The sequence below is a fragment of the Bidens hawaiensis genome, unplaced genomic scaffold (genome assembly GCF_021521415.1).
Source record: "Bidens hawaiensis isolate Kalapana, Puna unplaced genomic scaffold, B.hawaiensis_p1.1 tig00001143_1, whole genome shotgun sequence".
Taxonomy (NCBI): Eukaryota; Viridiplantae; Streptophyta; class Magnoliopsida; order Asterales; family Asteraceae; genus Bidens; species Bidens hawaiensis.
Window position 1 is genome coordinate 600,116 of NW_027491065.1, and position 14,600 is coordinate 614,715.

At 32.0% G+C, this 14,600-nt stretch overlaps 1 non-coding gene across 1 annotated transcript; it reads right to left on the reverse strand.

Annotated features, from left to right (window-relative positions):
* Positions 1 to 5,702: 5,702 nt before the first annotated feature.
* Positions 5,703 to 5,808, reverse strand: LOC143561350 (U6 spliceosomal RNA). The gene has a single exon (XR_013140290.1). It is a non-coding gene; the product is annotated as a U6 spliceosomal RNA (small nuclear RNA).
* Between the last annotated feature and the right edge of the window lie 8,792 nt (positions 5,809 to 14,600).

Genomic DNA, 14,600 nt, shown 5'->3' on the forward strand with positions numbered 1-14,600 from the left:
TAAAAGAAGTGAAGTTAGAAAATTTAGTGATTCTTATTTATAATAGTTGGCAGTATTAGATAAGGAATGTTTAAAGTTTGATTAATAATCCTATGTTATTAGTTAATATTATGGGAAGTTAGGGCTGAGCACGGTTCGTTTCGATTATTAGGCGAAACCCAAACCGAAACCAAAGTAATCGGTTATTTGAATATGCAAACCATTCGGTTTTCGGTTTTCTGGTTTTTCGGTTAATTTTGGTTTCGGTTCGCTTATTTTTGTTTTTTTTTTCCAATTATATGTTGACATTGCAAAAAAAAAAAATTAAAATGAAAAATGCATATTTTAAGCTTCTGTAAGAACGTGTTAGAATACCACAATCCATATATATATTGAATTTAAAAATAAAAAATAGGCACGTGTTACGTGTAATATGAATACAAAGTTGCTAAATAGAGTTTAAAAGTTAAAAAGCATTAAAAGTTTAGTCTCGATCTTCATTCATCATCTTATTTATTTATCTTAAAAGTTTAGTCCATTCCTCATCATCTTGATAATCTTTATCATCATCAATCGGTTTTTTTCGATTTTTAAAACGAACTTCTTATCAAAACTATTTAGAAATTGTTCATGGAATGTTAGGTTATATTATAACCCTACCCAATACACTAGCTGTAACATCTCGAACTTTTCGTATTGTATTTGTTTATCTTTAAACTGATTCGAGAAGGTAATTCGGATCTTTATTTTTAATAAAATCATGTATCTAAAAGTATTCATGGAGGTATTTTCATTTCATACCCTTTGTGTTGTTTAAACTTGCCATTTCTTGCTTAAACACTCTTAAAATATAAAAAATTAGCATTTTTAAAGCACAAGGACTAAATCTGCCAAAACACAAAGTTCCCCACCGTTTGGCCACACCACACCACGCCATGCGACCAAGAAAGGTGTGGTGGCCACGGGGCGCGGCCACATGTCTGCACAGCTTGTTTTTGTTATTTTAACTCCTAGTTCGCGTTTTAGTGCAAAATCAGTTATTTTTGGACCAAATCACATGATTTAAGCCCCAAGAAAACTAACCTAGACTTGGTACATTTTCACATTCATTAACCCCTTCAACAAGAATGAATTATAATGAGTTTTCAGCTGATCTTGGTCATTAAACGAGATTCGGTTGCTTAATCGAGCTTTTTAACTAAAATTGACTTATGCTTGCCTATTCTATATAAACAAGTCATTAATCATCTGCCAAACTCATCCATAAACCCTAATAACATCTCTCTCAGCTGTCACCCTCATAAAACACCCGATTTCACCTCTGTTCTTGCTAGTTTACTTAAAGGTACAAGTGTTTGGTTTGACTTTCAAGCATTCTCAACATTTGACTCCGCTTACTCATCGATTCAAGTACTTTCCGGGTAAGTTGTTTACTGTAAAGTTTTTCATTATCATTCCATAGTCAATAACCCTCAATAAATTTATGATATTGAGGGGAATTGACGGGTCAATTTGACTCTAACCCGTTTAAGGGCATATTGGTCAACAACTTTAACCAATCGTTTTCTATCACTTTTAGTCGGAACCGACTTTCGGTCCAGAAGACTTTTATTTTTGTTTCGAGATTTTAAGGCTACTGACCAAAAAACGACTTTCAACTCGCTGTTCGGATTCTGGTCTGTACCAGCTCGCTTAAACGTTAATTATCTCATAACTGGAGTTCAAGACATCCGCTTGGATCAATTCCAGCGGCTATGTTCTCGTTTTTAATCATAGTTTATTATCTCTAAGTTTTAGATATGTTTGGTTTATCTCAGTCAGCATGTTAAAGGACGGTTTGTTCGTTTAATTGTGTTTTTATTCTTATTTCTCGCACACTCGCCTAAGAAATAAGTTGAGATATCATTCCGCTTTTATTTTACTGTTTTCAAACGTTTTGGACACATATGCGTATCTAATTCATATTTTGACATCATATACATACACAAACTCGCAAACGTAAATATTGTGTGTATTTCAATTATATGCTAATTGCTATTTGTTAAGTATTTATTTTATCGCATTCAGAGAGGTTTATCATAATATGTCGCAGTAAGTATGATCATACGGCATCTTAGTAGCCAAAGCCCGATTCGAATGGCGATGGTCAACCGACACTCACATTTGTATGCTAGTCATATTAGCCAATGCCCAATTCGCAAGGCGACGATCAACTGACACATTATTTGCTCATGGTTTGATTGATTACTAATTATATTATTTTGTTTGCGCATTTTTCATTTATCATTTATTATATATATATATATATATATTATTAGTGTCGAAATTGATGATAATCTTACTCAACATGTGTTGTTGACAAAATCTCTATTTATTTTCTACACATATGTAGGGGTTACCAGTTGATTTGAAGCTAAGGTGAAAAATACATAGAAAGACCTTAGACAGTAAAATCAATAAATATTTGCATTATTATTTTGTTATGGATTATTTATTTGTTTTGGGTTATATTTGTCATGTGTTGAAAACTTGTGCACTTGAATTGAAATTTGAAATAAATGAACTAATGGATATTATCATATTTTATATATTATGATAGTACCTTGTGAGCTGTGAACCAACGGTTCGTACATGGCATTTCCGCCTTAGGTTGGGGTCTGACACTAGCTAGATGACATAGGGTAATAGTTGTCTTAGGATTGGTGGCCTAGTATAATATAGACAAAGTCTTTTAAACACCCAAAGGTCCTGATTCAAGTACCAGTAATTATACATAAACTTGTCTTTATATATATATATATATATATATATATATATGGGAAATTTAATGTATAAATGAATTAACGTACCAATTGTGAGAATCAAGTAAAGTAATTATGTAATTACTCTATGATGTAATTACGTAATTACTCTACTTGTATACATAATTACTCTACTTAATTCTCACAATTAGATACAGGGTTATGATAAAATAAAAACCCACTTAAGTTGAGAAAGCTCTATAAACCAATTCTTAACCATATATTTTTAATTAAAGTTTGAATGTTGTTCATAATTAAAGTTAATAAAATATAAAAGTAAATTTAACTTTTTCTCTCTCTTGAAAATATATGTAAAAGTTAGTAAAAAATTGTAAAAAAATAGCAAAACATTTTTTTCCCGATGTTTTGTATTAAATGTAAAAACTATATTACATATGTAAAAAAAACGATGTTGCATAGGGTTTTCACGGGTTTTCTCAACTCAAATGAGTTTTCTTAGTATACATTGTGTGTGTGTGTATAGGGTAAAGTTAAAATGCAAAGGGAGACAAAAAATGAGAGGTGTGAGAAGGATTTGTGGCCACACACAAAAAAAACCCTAAAATAATAATAATAATAAATCATAACTCAATATATAAATTAAAAACGAAAAAAATTATAAAAATCAAAATGTTTCCCCTGCATTCCCGTTTAAAAAAAAACCCGACGAAAACACACAATGCTGAGAAAAAAAACATAATGCCAAAAATGAACAGAACACACAATGATAAACCAAAAAATACACAATATATCGCAAAATATAACACAATGGCGAACAAAATATGACATAATGTTAAGTAATGTAGCACAATATCAAGAAAAAAAGCACAATGCCAAGAAAAAAAAAAGACAACTTCAATGACGAAAATAGACACAAAACACAATAATAAACAAAAATACACAATAATATTTTTCACTCAACATCGTGTCTTTCTCAAGGTTTTTTTTTTTGTTTTTTTTAGAACGAGAAAGACAGTGGAAACATTTTTGTGTTTTTACATTTTTCGTTTTTGTATTAAAATTTGGGATTTGATTTTTTTATTAATTTTTGAGTGTTTTTTTACTACAAATCCTTCTCATCCTTCTCACTTTATCCCCCTTTGTATAATATATTGACCCACTATTGGAAAATGCTAAAATACAAAGGAAGACTAAAATAAGAAGTGTGAGAATGATTTATGGCCAACAAAAGACCCACTACAAAAAATTCAAAATTAATAATAAATAAGCATAAATCAAAATATAAATAAAAAACGAAAAATTATAAAAAATTCAAATGTTTCCTCTATCGCTCTCGTTCAAAAAAAAAAACAACGACGAAAAGACACAATGCCATGTTCAAAGACTCAATGACTTAAACGAACAAAAGACAAAATAGATCGCAAAATATAACAAAATGCCGAACAAAATATAACACAATGATGAGTATTATAACACAATATCAAGAAAAAAAACACAATGCCAATGAAAAAAGATACAATCAATTACGGAAATAAACACAAAACACATTGATAAACAGAATGACACAATGATCTCTTTCCTTCAACGTTGTAGCTTTTTTTTAAAAGAGGAAGACGGTGGAAAAATTTTTGTGTTTTACATTTTTCATTTTTTTATTAAATTTTAGTTATGATTTTTTTATTAATTTTAGGGGTTTTTTTGTTTGGCCATAAATCCTTCTCATTTTTGTCTCCGTTTGTAGAATAACTTGACCCTATAAACTATTATTATTGATAAACTAGTTTTTCTATCCCGCGCATTGCGCCGGGGCAGTTGGTAAAACCCCATCGTTGAAGCACGGACGTTGGTAAACCCGAGCGCTACGATGATGAGTCGACACGAATTCGATCAGTATCGGCTGCGTTCGTCATGATGGTAAAATTTGAGCGTTAAAAGCCAAAAATTAACTCGTCAAATTAACATATAAAAATATTAACATATAAGAAAGCAAAATATTAAAGACGATATTTATTTGGTTGGCAAACCCGAGCGGTGGTAAAACCCAAGTGTTATTGGTCTCGAGCGTTGAGGCGGTAACTTGACACGAATTCAGTCGGTTTTGATTACTTACGTTACGATACCAGAACTAACAAGTAAAACGAAAGAAATATAAAAATTGAGGTGGACCAACGACCAAGTTTTTTATTTTTTCTTTTTTTTTGGGGGGGGGGGTTGTCGGTCGGTAAACTTGCGCATTGGTAAAACCCGAGCGTTGTCGGCTATGGGCTTTAAATAAGGCCGCGAGTCTGCACGAACTTGGTCGGTTTTTTTCAGGTTTGTTATGATATAGGAACTAAAACAAAAATGAAATTAATGTTTGGTCAGTTTTTTTCAAGTTTGTTATGATATAGGAACTAAAACAAAAAAGAAATTAATGTTTGGTCAGTTTCCATTACGTTTATTATGGTAACTTAAGTAAAAAAAACAAAAAAGAAAAACACAAAATAAAATCATCAACCATTACGGTACCGCCAAATGACCAAATAGACCATTTGAGACACCAAAATTATTTAGACATATAGTAATAATTTCTTTCTGAAAGGAAATAAAATTTATTTTACCTTTAAAAATATATTGGAAGTGTTGACTTCAAATAATTTAATATCCCTAGTTATATATATTCTTTGTATAAGTCAAATAGATGGAATTTTTAATGTGATTCTTTATTAAAAAAAAACCCATTAATTAAGAATATGGCAAGGCTTACAAAGCTCCAAGATAACAATATAATTGTTTTCATTTATTTAATGTTTTTGGCCTACATATTTTACGGATCAAACCCATCTTCTATGATTTTGTCCGTATACAAAATCTCAAGAGTTAATTATTCTTTAGTATGGTAAAGCTAAGAATCAATCCTACAATTAGTTATTTTAGTTTGGTTTTCATTATTTGGAATTTACAGTTTAAAATAGTTGTTTTTAAAGGTTGGAATTTACATTTCCTTATTTGTGCATCTCATCCTTATGATGCCTATGCTAATATTCTCTATATTGTTGCAATTTTATTGAATACCCTGAAAGAGACTTGGAATTGGCAGTTTTAACAGATTTAAACACTTCTTCGATGCAATCTTCATTTTCAAAACTGGGAAGAAAGACCTTTATTACGACATAGAAATATAGAATGTGCATGAAGTATGTGTGACTTGTACCCCTCTCAACTTCCATTGTTGGGATAAATTTAAGTGCTCCATCTCTATAAAACAAATTGACCTTTATTACCCAACTGATCAACTATAACTATTTAAAAGGTTTTTATTTTATTTTATTTTATTTTCTTATATATATATATATATATATATATATATATATATATATATAGGGTAAGGATCCTAAAAGAACCATTGGTAAATTGAGAACTTTGAGAACCATTTTGGACCACTAAAAAAACCCTTTAAAAAAATATTAAAAAAAATTATAAAACAAACAAAACCGAAAATTTTAAAAAAGTAAAAAAACTAAAATTCTTATATTTCATTCCGGTTTCATTAAAAAAAAACTGAATTTTTTTCTTTTTAATTCGTATTATACCTATACACATATGTATACTTTCATTTAATCTCTAGTTACGTAATATACACATATGTACATTACCTTAAATTATACATATGTGTATAGGAAAAAACATGTGTGTACATATTATACATATATGTATAATAAAAAAAACCGATTTTTTTTCTTTTTAATTCGTATTATACCTATACACATATATATACTTTCATTTAATCTTTAGTTATGTAATGTACACATATGTACATTATCATTTACCTTAAATTATACATATGTGTATAGGAAAAAAACATGTGTGTACGTATATGTACATATTATACATATATGTATATATATAATTTAGCTAAACCGAGAATTTTTTTTTTACGTTTTTTTAGAAACCGGGATGATAAATAAGAACTTTGGTTTTTTTACTTTTTTTATTTTTGTGTTTTTTTTTGTTTTATGATTTTTTTTATTTTTGGGTTTTTTTGTGGTCCAAAATGGTTCTCATAGTTCTCAATTCCGAAAAAGTTCTCACATGATCATGATCATATATATATATATATATATATATATATATATATATATATATAGGGTGGGTTCTAGTGAAAACTCTTCTTAAAGAGAAAACTTAAAAACTCCAAAAAACTTCTAAAAAACTATTTTTAACTTTAAAAAAAAAAATTTTAAGTTTTTTTTTTCCATTATTCTTATATGTTGTTATTGGTTCTAAAAAAAAAACTTGTCGGTAACCTCGTCAGTATAGTGCGCATGTGTAATAGTGTGCATTGCATATATGCAAAAGTGTTTGTGTTGCATAGAATACAACACTATTGCACATATTTGATACACACTATTGTCTATATGCAATATAAAACTAATACACACATCGAATACACATTAGTACGTATGTGTAATACAACATTAACGCACATGTGCACCACATCGACTTTTATTTTATTATTATATTTTTTCATATAATACAACAGTACTACACACATACAATACACAAATATTGAATATATGCAATAAAACACTATTAAACTAAAAAATACATAGTAATACACGTGTAATACAATTGTATCGCACAGTAATACGTATGTGCATTACAGCGGTTTTTTTTTATTTTTTTTATATTTTTCGAGTGAAATATAAGAAAATATAAGAATAATGGCTAAAACAGAATTTTGAAAATATTTTTTTATTTTTAATTAAAAATAATTTTTTAGGAGTTTTTTAGTTTTCTCTCTAAAGGTGAGTTTTCTCTTGATCCTCTATCTATATATATAAAATATATAGGATTAGGTTCATTTCAGAAGTGCTTTTTATTGCGAGGAGTGATTCTAACCAATCACATAATTTCTTTTTTAAATTCTGATTATTTAAAAACAATGGTACACTAGTAAAATATAAAGTGTTTTGTTTTGTAACTTATACTCATTAATGGTTTAGTTAATGACAAATTACTAACTAATGATAGTTACAAACTATTATTATTGTTATTGTTATTAGTATTACATAGAAATCAACACAGGTGTTCGTGTGTATTTGATCAAACAAAAGATTGATTTATATGAGAATAATAATAATAATAATGATAGTTACAAATTATTATTATTATTATTATTATTATTATTATTATTATTGTTATTACATAAAATCAACACAGGTGTGCGTGTGTATTTGATCAAACAAAAGGTTGATTTATATGAGAATAATAATAATAATAATAATAATAATAATAATAATAATACAAAGGCAACGCCTAGATTAATATTTTTACATAATTCATACGTTATGTTTTATAGGTGTAATAATCCATAGCACATATAATTTTTAAGTTTTTATGAATATTGTATTCGCATACACTTTATTTTGTAAAAAATGTAAAAAGAAAAGGAAGAAAAAGAAAAAACCTTACTATTATTATGCATTTGATCTATAATTATTTTATTCTAAAACATGGTTAATTATTATTATTTTTCTATTTAATTTCAATGTAAAGTTGTTTTTTCCTCGATATTAATCAACTAATGTAGTGTAGGTGTTATGTAATGTTAGATATAGATACGTAATGTAACGATTCCGACGAAACCAGGTATACCCTAACCGGTAGACGTTAGTTACGTCATATACAATGTCGGGTACACGGGTTACCATGGTAATTATACGAGAATACATGGTTCATTGTATTGATTGTACGTGAATATATAATTCACCGTATTGATTATGCGATCAAACGATCGATAGTTATTGAAACCCGAATGAATCGAGGGTTCAATTATAGACGAGATATATGATATTTAGTGATGTTACGAAGTATTAAAGCTTCGGGGTAAGTGGATTAAAGCACAGAAAAAGGATTTCGATTTAATAGTACGTCGGTACGTTAAACGAAACCTTTAATACCAAACCGAGCAAGAGACGATCGATCAAGCCGAAAAAGATGCGTAATAACTAATACTATGATGTTTTAAGTTAATAAATGTCATGGTTTAAATTTTAAATCGGTTTTATATAAATTTCATTTTTAGCCGAAAAACAACCGTTTTGGCCTCGTTTTAAGCCGAATTAAACATTTAACCGAGAAACGAACTGAACCAGATTATCCAAAACATTATCCAGATTTCGGAAATCCAAGTTTGTGGCCAAGAATGAACTTGTGGGTCCCACCCCACCCCTATACCAATTCCGATCGGCCTCCATGGCCTCATTTTCTTTTTTTTTTTCAATCAACTCTCTCAAAGATTCATCAATCCTCTCAAGATCATGATCCAAAACCCGAGATAATTAGCAAGAAAACAGGTAAAGAATCGAGTTAATCACGTTTCCATCTTCGTTTCTTGAGTTTGTTTGCAAGAAAATGAGGTTTCAAAGATGAAAACCGATTCTTGCATGATCAAGTGATGTATACGGGTTATACAAGGGATCTTGGTCCAAGAAATGAGTTAAACGGATCAAAAACGAATTTTTACGGTTAAAATCTTTGTTTTGATGTCTTAACCGAAACCATGAAAGAAATGGCTTGATCGTGAGTGTAACTTGCTTGGTATTGTGGTATGTTGTTTGTAGGCTCTGTATTTAGTGGTAGATAAGGCGGAAAGACGAGTTTGTAGCTTGTAGTGGCGGAAAACGAAAGGTATATTCGGTTATGTTCGGTTTTGGGAAATTTGGACAGATTGTTGATGCTTTAGAGTTAGGTCATGAAATTTTACAGAGGTGTTAAACACATGAAAAGATGAGTTCTGTGAATTTTTGGTAATTTTTGGATAAAGGATGAATATTTGGTGAATTTAATGCTCGGTTTTGGCCAAAAATGGTGAAAAATAGTTAAATATCATGAAAAATTCTGGAAAATTTCAGATAAGCTTTCATATCATGTACAAGTCACACACAAAATTTGAGGTCCATTGGAGAAGTCTAAGTAGGCTTTTCGGTTAAACGAGTTCTAGGGATTTCTAGCTCGGTTTTGGTAAAAAGGGGATGTAAAAGAAGATTTTGGTTCTGGAAAAATTACAGGGGACTATGTGGATGGCAGGGGACATCCAGGAAAAATTTGGGATTTTCTAAGATCGTTTGGTATTTACGACATATTTAGTGTTTAAATGGTGTTTAAAAATAGATAAATAAATTTTAAATATAAGAATTAATTCTGGAAATATTTTTATAAAATTCCCCACTGTTAAAAAGTGATTTGGGCAAAATATCAAGATCCGAGGGTAAACGGATAATTAATCGTGCTAATTATCAAACTTTTAAAGTTAAAACGCGTAAACCGGTAAAGTTCGCATAAGCGAGCTGACTGGTGTATAAAAACCCTAAAAATGGACTATTTTCATATAAATGAGTTAAACAAGTAAAAATGAATCATCCGAAAATAATTCGGATGATTTGAGTAATTTTAATCTATTTTAACAGTTTCCGGTATGCCAAAGACGGAAACGGGTCCCGCGGCCAATCGGGACGTCTAAACCGAGCTATAATTTCACATCTTTAATTAAATTATCAGTCAACCACTATTTTCGGGTCGTGTGTGACCAAACTCATTTTTGAAACATAAAAACGGATAACCGTGCTAGGCACGCAAAACGAGAAAAACGACTAATAGTAGTTGTGACCTTGGAACTCTAAACGACATCACAATCTGAGTCCGGAGAAGTGTTTCTGGGTTAACCTTGCCCCCAGAACGGGTACAGTGCTGGGTTAACAGTGCCCCCAGATGTACCGGTTAACTTGGTTAAAGTTAAATTAATAATGAGTGTATAGTAACGATCGTAGGGATCATATTACAGATTGGACGTGTTAACTGATAATGATTGTTGTTACCTGCTTGCATGTGCTAAGGTGAGTTTTCACGAGCCCCTTTTACTGAACTGTTTTAAATATTTTCCCAGGGCGGAAAGCATGTTTTTATCAAAGTGTTTAAGTACATGCTGATCGCATGGAAATGAACGTATTTATATAATGTTTATTGTACGGGAATCGTACGGTAATGAATTAAGATGGTAATTGTCTGAGTTGCTAACAGTGTAAGGCCGAAACAGTATTCTGGGGTAACAGAGTTCCCAGAGGTTATTAAATGTGTTTCTGGGGTAACAGAGTTCCCAGAGGTTATTAAATGTGTTTCTGGGGTAACAGAGTTTCCAGAGGTTATTGGAAGTATTCTGGGGTAACCGAGTTCCCAGAGGTTATTAAATGTGTTTCTGGGGTAATAGAGTTCCCAGGGGTTATTAAATGTGTTTCTGGGGTAACAGAGTTCCCAGAGGTTATTGGAAGTATTCTGGGGTAACAGAGTTCCCGGAGGTTAATCGATATGTTTTGGGATTAACAGAGTTCTCACTTGTGGGCTCAGCATAATTACATATTATTTTATGATAATGATTTATCATGGTTTACTCGAATTGTGAAACTCATCAACTATTCGTAGTTGACCCGTTTTCTCACATGCTTTTCAGGTACAACTAAGATAAAGTGATTGATTACGTGCTAAGTGCTTGATGTGTGTAAGGTTTGCGTGCTGGACGTTAGGATACATTATAGCAGATAGAATTATGAACCGTATTGTATGATGTGTGTATCACCTAGACGGTAATGAAAGAAGAGATAATGTAATTTTGAAGTATATTAATGCATTCGGTTTCCTTTATAAACAATGTGGTTGATATCAGAGGTGTCTGTCGCATCCTGTTTACGTTTCCGCTGCGGTTACGGGGTGTTACAGAATTTGGTATCAGAGCCATTGGTTATAAAAGAATTAGGATGTCTTTAAAAGATATCTAAAATATAACCAGTAGCTCAAGTATTATAGGATCTGAATATCAACTAATATTTATAGTGACGAGGTCTGGATGAACTTGGATGGACAAGTGAGTTATTATGGTCCGGAACATAATAACAGACTTGTCCGCACGACGGAATTCAGGGGAAGTCACGGGGTACGTTAATAGGTAAAAATGGCAACATATGTGTAAAGTACATAATATTATTTATACGTGCTAATGTGTATATATATATGTACATATCTTGTGGGTACATGTATTGAGAAATGGGACCCGGATAAGGAACCGGGGAAGGAAATAATAAAAAGTACCGAGGATGCTGAAATTTCTAGAGCATCGGTTGATGATAAGTCTGACTTATTGGACCATAGTTATGATAGTACCAAGTTAGATCTCCCGTTTGACATTAACCAGAAATATCTAGTAACCGTCCCTCCCAACTGAAATTGATAAATCCCCTACCCTACCAATACCGGTACCGTATATTCTAATAACCCCAGATGTTCACCTGAACCGTCGACCCTCACGTACGGACGGACCTGTACCTGAACCCATCCTTGTTCCATTAAAATAAAAATAAAATAATAATAATAAAATGGATAATAAATGAGTTGATAAAAATAATATATAGAAATATATATATATGTATTGCTCACTCTCCAACATATGAGACATACCACCTCCAGATCGAGAATTACCGATTTCAACGAACCTAGAACGCCTGAGGACACTGACTGAGCAAGTGATAGAGTTTCCCATAATAGTAATTAATAATATTTGAAGGCAACCCATGTAGCGCGATTACCTTGAACCTTGCAACTCCCTATGTTATCCTTACATCCGTTAGATGTCTACACCCATGTATGCTAGAATAGAATGATTACCTATACACAAAGAAGTGTTGGAATCATTATAGCATAGTTGGTTGTTCGTTCGTAGGAGGTATACTGTGTATGCCGGATATACGAGTAAACACGGATATTATAACTCCGTGGTATGTAATCGTTTGGTGCTCACGGTGAGCATGTATCGGTTATGATGACATGCAGAAGGATATTGAAATCAAGCCTGTTAAACATTGATCTTTGTTGAGAAAGGTCTATATGTCAGTTGGTGACAAGGGTTATGAAACATATTTAGACGTTAACCGATGTCAGGTTAAGTCCGTATGTTATTATATTTGTGGGACATATATTTATACTAGATGTCAGTATGTGTAATATATATGATAATATTTGGTGTGTATGTGTACCTGCTGTTATGATTGAACTGGTAACGAGTCATACGGTGAGATTAGTATTGATTACTGCGTACGGGATGAGTACGGCAGAATGACATAAAAAGAGTAACTCCAATGATGGAGATTGATATGATTCAGTTGATTGCTCAAGGATAGCAGATGATGATACCGGATGTAGTATCACAGATCACTGCTAGTGTTGATGCAAATGTGAACGCAGAATTATAGATCGAGCAATCACATGATTATGAATATTTCAATTCTTAATGGTATTACTAAGAGTGATAATGTCCCACCGAATGCTATTATGACTACAAGTATTAGTTATATACTAAACATGAATATTAGTCGTAATGAATTAGATCCGGTGTGAAGAATATGTTTATCGGTTGTGTTAAAGGGATTATTAATAGTTGACTGATGGTAAAGGAAGGAATAGATTAGCGAGTGGATAGAAAAGATCGAAATGGTTAAGGATATTGGTAAGAGTCTAGAACATTGTGTAGTGAAATATGCTACAGATATGTTGGTAGATTATGTTGTATCGTGTTGGAACACGATGGTACAAAATTATAGTTAGAAAAATTATTGCTCAGATAATATGGTCAGGATTTAAAATTCTTGTGCCAGAGCACTTTTATTCGAGTAATTAAACTCAGAGATTGGAAAATGAGCTATGAAAGATAGAAATGTTGTGTGCTGATCACTTAGAACACGCTAATCGTTTGAAGGAATTGTCATGTCTGGTAACTTGGCTAATTACTCCTGAAATTAAGCGAAGTGAGCGCTAAATTGGGAACGAACTCCATCGATAAGGAGTATAGTCAACCCTGTAAAATATGCAACCTTTGGAAGGGTTGTGTCACAAGCCAGCATTGATATATTAGATTCTATGGGAAGCGGAATGGAAGGATGTTAGGTGAAACGTCGAGTGTTAAAGAAGGGAAATGATAAAGGTATAGTGCAAGATAGACTTGTGAATAAGTAGGTATGTCCTACAACCCAGAATTATACTAAAACTAGTTCTGGTGCGAAAACATGAACCGCTTAAAGGGTCCTTCCTTAAATGTAGAAAATATAGTTATCGGCAGGAAGAAGAATGTCGGGTGATAGTAGGCCACAGGTATGGTAAAGATGGACGTAATGCCCCATTCGTAGAACCAACTGAAGCCATGAGAACCGGCAACCCCAACCCATTCATGTACAACCACGCCGAACCCAACAACTCCAATAATAATCCATCCGAAGAAATCAAATTATGCCAAACAGTTGTACCTACTATGAATGTGGCAGTACAGAACGTTTCAAAAAATTTGCCCAAAGTTGAACCAAGGTGTCGTTGGAAGACGAACCTCATGACGAGCATCAACCTCGGATCAAGCAAGGAGCCGTGCTTTTTTGAGTAATTCGAATAAAGCACATCATGATCCAAAGGTGGTATTAAGTACGTTGTAGTTTTAAATCAATGGGCTTCAGCGATATTTTTACGGTCGTCGATAGAAGTTAGTTCCTGCTAACCTCCTATCATTTGGAAAGATACCGATTAGTGAAACTATAGAACCCCATACGGTAGAATCTCTAACGGTAAATCCCTAATGGTTAACTAAATTGTTCGGAATTGTCCTATTACTCTGAACGATTAATCCTTTCCTTATTGACCTACGACCAGTAAAGTTAAGAAGTTTTGACGTAATAGTTAACATGAATTGGCTAACTCAACATGAAGCTGAAATCAAATATGAAAAGAAGATGATTAGAAGCTCTCTTTCGGACGATGAAGCAATTAAATACCGAGAAAAGTGTACGG